This window comes from Theropithecus gelada, chromosome 11 (assembly GCF_003255815.1).
Source record: "Theropithecus gelada isolate Dixy chromosome 11, Tgel_1.0, whole genome shotgun sequence".
Taxonomy (NCBI): Eukaryota; Metazoa; Chordata; class Mammalia; order Primates; family Cercopithecidae; genus Theropithecus; species Theropithecus gelada.
Window position 1 is genome coordinate 98385333 of NC_037679.1, and position 6465 is coordinate 98391797.

Genomic DNA, 6465 nt, shown 5'->3' on the forward strand with positions numbered 1-6465 from the left:
CTGGCCCCTCCCTGTGTGCCCGCGGACACGCACTGCACCGCGCCCCCCATGCCCCGGGGCCCCAGGCTGACTTCTGCCCTGCTTCTGCAGGCTCCCTTTGGGTCAGCCAGCGGGAGGTACCAGCAGGAATTGGAGGGTGAGAGGGGAGTAGAGGGGGTACCCACTCCCTGCTGGGCTGCTGGTGGGCAGTGGCTACCTCCCTTTCCTGAAGGCCACAGCTCCTGTCAGCAGCTCCCGCCGAAGCTCCAGGTCTCCTGGCTCGGGTTCGCTGCTCCTTCCCCTGCTCCCCAGCCCTGGAGAGGAGGGGCCTTGGCTCTTGCTGGCCACAGTGGGCCTCACTGTCCCTTGTCCCCTGTGGATGTCCCTCAACGCCGCCCACCTCTCTATTGTAGGCTGTTCTGTAGAATTCTCCTTGGTCACCCCTTTTGGATATATTCTGTTTGCTGCTGAGACCCTGAGTGCTACAGAGAATGTCTCAACAATGAATGGGGAGGCTGGCCGCGGTGGCTCATGCCTGTAATCCCAGCGCTTGGGGTGGGCAAGGTGGGCAGATTGCCTGAGCCCAGGAGTTTGAGACCACATGGCGAGACCCTGTCTCTACAAAAACTGCGCGCGCACACACACACACACATATACACACACACACAATATTTAGCCAGGCATGATGGTGCATGCCTGTAGTCCCAGCTACTCAGAAGGCTGAGGTGGAAAATCACCTGAGCCCTGGAAACCAAGCCAAGCCGAGCAGTGCTGAGCTGAGCAGTGAGCTGAGATCGCGTCACTGGACTCCAGCTTGGGCAATGTAGTCTGTCTCAAAACAAAAAAAAGGAAGGCAGCTGTCTCAGGGTACCTTTTTTTGTGGTCAGGGCTCTGGCAGGCTGAGTGTGTGGGTGGGGTGGCCTCCCAGGTGTAATCTGAGATGCACCCAGAAGGCTTCCCTGCCTGGAAATAGCCAGGCTGAAACCTGAAGTTTGAGGGCCATTTTTGTGGTCTAAAAACTTTCCGTAAAGATACCACATTCCCCAGGAAGGTGGGCATCGTAGCCAATCATTCATCTCTCTACCTGCCTTAGTTTCATCAGATAGGAAGCTTGACTGCAAACTTCAGAAATGCAAAGACTGTGTCTGTCTTCACTGTGTAGACATGGGGCCTGGTGCCGAGTAGGTTGAAATAAACATCTGTTGAATAAACTTATTTATTTACCATTCAGCAGTGAGTGGTGAGTGCCTACTACGTTCCACTGTGTTCCAGCTGGAGTCATTGGGAAGCAGGGTTTTCATTCTGCTGGGGTTGCTCAGGACTATGAAGTTAGGTGGGGAGCTGTTGCTGCATGTCTCAACACTGCACTTTTCCAGGTGCGCAGGGCCAAACCCCTTGCAGCTACCTTTGACTCTGTGTCTCGCACCAACACTCAATCCATTAGGAAATCCTGCAAGGCAGATCCGAACCCAGCCACTCCTCACCCTGTCCACAGCTGCCCGCTGGTTCCGCCACCTGGAATCCTGCTCGACCTCCTCGCTAGTTTCCTAACTCCCACCTTCCCCACCTCCCACAGTCTATGCTCAACACGAGTCAGAATGGCCTTTATTTATTTATTTATTTAAGACCGAGTCTCAGTCTGTCGCCAGACTGGAGTGCAGTGGCATGATCCCGGATCACTGCAACCTTCCCCTCCTGGGTTCAAGCGATTCTTCTGCCTCAGCCTCCCAAGTAGCTAGGACTACAGGCACGTGCCACCACATCCAGCTCTTTTTTTTTTTTTTTTTGTATGTTTAGTAGAGACAGGGTTTCACTGTGTTAGCCAGGATGGTCTCGATATCCTGACCTCGTGATCTGCCTGCCTCCACCTCCCAAAGTGCTGGGATTACAGGCATAAACCACTGCTCCTGGCCTCAGAATGACCTTTAAAGATAAGTTGGGCCAGGTACTGTGGCTCACGCCTGTAAACCCGGCACTTTGGGAGGGCTAGGCGGGTGGATCACGGAGTCAGGAGATCGAGACCATCCTGGCCAAAATGGTGAAACTCCGTCTCTTCTAAAAATACAAAAATTAGCTGGGCGTGGTGGTGCATGCCTGTAATCCCAGCTACTCAGGAGGCTGAAGCAGGAGAATCACTTGAGCCCGGGAGTTGGAGGTTACAGTGAGCCACTGCACTCCAGCCTGGCAACACAGTGAGACTCCATCTCAAAAAAAAAAAAAAAAAAAGACATAAGTTGGATAATGCTATATTTTCACTCAAAGCCCAATAATAGTTTCCCAGGACACTTAGAGTGAAACTGAAGTTCTTGCACTGGCCTCTGAGGTAGGTAGCTTCTGGCTCAGGTGATCCCAGCCTCCTGGTGGTCATGCCCTTGTGTAATCCCCTCCCCTGAGCGTGGGCTGAACCTGGTGACTTACTTCTAACCTATAGAATACTGCAAAATGGGGGGGGCAGGTGGCTCACACTTGTAAATCTCAACATTTTGGGATTGAGATGGGGGGATTGCTTGAACCCAGGAGCTTGCAACCACCCTGGGCAACATAGTGAGATCTGATCTCTACAAAAAATACAAAAATTAGCCAGATGTGGTGGTGCACATCTGTAGTCCCAGCTACTCAGGAGGATGAGGTGGGAGGATCGTTTGAGCCTGGGAGGTTAAAGCTATAGTGAGCTGTGATTGCACCACTGCACTCCAGCCTGGGCAACAGAATGAGACCCTGTCTTAAAAAATAATGATAATAGGCCGGGCGCGGTGGCTCAAGCCTGTAATCCCAGCACTTTGGGAGGCCGAGACGGGCGGATCACGAGGTCAGGAGATCGAGACCATCCTGGCTAACAGGGTGAAACCCCGTCTCTACTAAAAATACAAGAAAATTAGCCGGGCGAGGTGGTGGGCGCCTGTAGTCCCAGCTACTCGGGAGGCTGAGGCAGGAGAATGGCGTGAACCCGGGGGGCGGAGCTTGCAGTGAGCCGAGATCGCGCCACTGCACTCCAGCCTGGGGCACAGAGCAAGACTCCGTCTCAAAAAAAAAAAAAAAATGATAATAATAAAGAGTATATGGTAAAAGCAGTGGATATGGCTCCTGAGATTAGGTTATGAAAACCTGTGAGTGCTGTCTTGCAGGCTGTCTCTCTCCTTCTTGGCTTGCATTCTTTGCTGCATCAAGCTGTGTTGTTGGAGGAACAGTGCGAGGCCTCTGGCCAGTAGTCAACAAGGAACTGAGACCCTCCGTCTAGCATCTGGTGAAGAACTGAACCCATCAAAGCCCGGTGAGTCAGTGTGGAAGTAAGCAGCTCATTGCTTCTCCATTTGAGCCTTGAGATGACAGCAGCCCTGGCCAGCAGCAGCTCGCAGCCCATGAGGAATCTTTTCTTTTTTTTTTTTGAGACGGAGTTTTGCTCTTGTTGCCCAGTCTCAAAAAAAAAAAAAGAAAGAAAGAAAAATTTGATGAATGAACGAATGAATGAAGAATACACCTGAAAATGAGGTAAGCAGAGCTGGTAAATGCCCAAAGTCAGACCAACCCCTGGTGGTGCCATGTGTACCCTGGAGCCCACCGTGCCTGGATGGTTCGGGTCCACAAAACCGAAGACTTTCCTTTCATGCATCGGCCAGTCTGAATGAGGTTTACCGTCACTTGCAACCAAGAGTCCTGAGTAATACATGGGATTACTGGGGAATAGAGTGTGGCTGCGATGCTGAAGGACGACAGGAAGGGAAAATGTAGGGAGAGAGAAAGGGAATGGCGGGGCAGCCATTGTGAGCCTTTACTGTGCATCCCGTAGTGGGCTGGCTTTGTCACGTGTGAAAAGTGTCATGTCACTTTGCATTCACCTGACAACCTTGTGAATTAGGTGTTGTCCCTCGCACTTCACAGTGAAGAAACTGAGGGAGGTTAAGTGCCTGGTCTAAGATCACAGAGCCAGTGAGTGGCAGAGGTAGAAGAAAATCCAGGTCTTTCTGATTTTAAAATCTCATGCTTTCTTGGTGGTTTATTTGTTTTTTTCTCTCTCTCTTTTTTCTTTTTTGCATCGTGGATTGGCCAAAATCTCCAAATATTTTCACTACTGCTGGAGCCCTGGCAAAGGCAGCAAGCGGGGTGGCTGCCGGAGGCTGGGGATGAGGAAAGAAGGGAGGAGGGGTACCTGTGAGGGCCCTTTGTAGGCAGGTATTTATAAAGCTGGGCCTTCTCCCTTGTAACAAATATCGGTGATATTTCTCCTGGCTCTTAGATGGGGGAAGGTGTCCTCACCTCTGTTCCCAAGTACACATCCAGGGAAGGCAGTGCCTGGAGGTCAGGTGAGGCCAGGCTGGCCTGGAGAGGTGAACTAAGGCTGCCCAACTGAAGGCATCCTGGAGGTTTTTGGTGCACCATATGAATGCCCCGCCTACAGCCCCCTCTGAGAGAAACTGAGCTTCTCCCCGGCTCCCTGCTGCCCGTTCCTAGGGCGTGCATTTCCTGTCCTGACCCACATGGCCCTGTCCCCTCTGACCTCAGCTGATTGGCCCAGCATTGGGCACCCTGCCCAAGGGCAGCCCCATCATAGCTGACCAGGGGTCCCTGGGGGACTTTGGTGTCTGAGCGATGTGATGAACTGGGCCTCCTGGTAGAGGGGGCAGAAGCAGGAAGACGCACAGAGAAAGCAGAAAAAGAGGTAGCCCACTGGAGAGATGGCCATTTCAGGCCTGGCGTGGGCGCCTGGGCGCCGTCTGCTCTCTGAATAGGAGGCTTGCTGTATGGCTCCTCCTGGGGCCCTGAACTCTTCCGTCCCTTTGTGCTGTCAATTCTGGACAAGAATCTCTTGTTTTTTAAATTTTTTTTTTTTTTTTTTTTTTTTTGAGACGGAGTCTCGCTCTGTCGCCCAGGCTGGAGTGCAGTGGCCGGATCTCAGCTCACTGCAAGCTCCGCCTCCCGGGTTCATGCCATACTCCGGCCTCAGCCTCCCGAGTAGCTGGGACTACAGGCGCCCGCCACCTCGCCCGGCTAGTTTTTTGTATTTCTTAGTAGAGACGGGGTTTCACCGTGTTAGCCAGGATGGTCTCGATCTCCTGACCTCGTGATCCGCCCGTCTCAGCCTCCCAAAGTGCTGGGATTACAGGCTTGAGCCACCGCGCCCGGCCGGTTTTTAAATTTTTTATTATTTTTAAATTAATTTATTATTTTATTTTTTAAAATATTAACTTCCCATATAACTTCCCATACCACACTGATGTATATTTTTAAGTTTATACTTTTTTTTTTTTTTGAGACAGGATCTTGCTCTGTCACTCAGGCTGAAGTGCAGTGGTGCCATCATAGCTCACTGAACTCCTGGGCTCAAGCAGTCCTCCTGCCTCGGCCTCCCCGGTAGCTGAGACTACACCTGTGCTCCACTGCCCTATTTTTATTTGTTTATTTATTTGAGATGAAGTTTTGCTGTTGTCACTCAAGCTTGAGTACAATGGTGCAGTTTCGGCTCACTGCAACCTCTGCCTCTCAGGTTCAAGCAATTCTCCCTGCCTCAGCCTCCTGAGTAGCTGGGATCACAGGCGTCCACCACCACGCCTGGCTAATTTCTGTAGTTTTTAGTAGAGATGAGGTTGGCCAGGCTGGTCTTGAACTCCTGACCTCAGGTGATGCATCCACCTCGGCCTCCCAAAGTGCTGGGATAACAGGCGTGAGCCACCGCGCCCGGCCTATTTTTGTTTTTTGTAGAGACAGGGTCATGCTATATGTTGCCCAGGGTGGTCTTGATCTACTGCTTAAGCAATCCTTCCACCTCAGCCTCCCGAAGTTCTGGGATTATAGGCATGAGCCACGGCACCTGGTCTCCCCTCTTTTTCAGTCTAGCTTGAGTGGGAGCAATTGTGATAACCCAGAGGCAGACAGGACAGTCTAGGCTGCAGAGCCTGACGTGGTCTGTCCCCTGTCATTCACGAGGATCGTGAAGCTGGGGCCTGTGGCCTCCCACATATGTGCCTAGGGCCACTGGTTCCTGTGGTTCATATGGATGCCTCAGGGCCAGAGCCTCAGGGAGGGGCAAGGATGTGGGCTGGAACCTGGAACCATGGGGAGGGAAAGGAGGGGCTTGGGGGAACGTGGTTTTCAGTCGTGACATCACAACCTACCTTAGTCGTGGGTGTTTTAAGTAATTTGTTACTCATAATAGCCAAAGCACTTGCGTGTATTTTATTTTATTTTTTATTTTTTTTTTTTTTTGAGACGGAGTCTCGCTCTGTCGCCCAGGCTGGAGTGCAGTGGCCGGATCTCAGCTCACTGCAAGCTCCGCCTCCCGGGTTCACGCCATTCTCCGGCCTCAGCCTCCCGAGTAGCTGGGACTACAGGCGCCCGCCACCTCGCCCGACTAGTTTTTTGTATTTCTTAATAGAGACGGGGTTTCACCCTGTTAGCCAGGATGGTCTCGATCTCCTGACCTCGTGATCCGCCCGTCTCGGCCTCCCAAAGTGCTGGGATTACAGGCTTGAGCCACCGCGCCCGGCCACT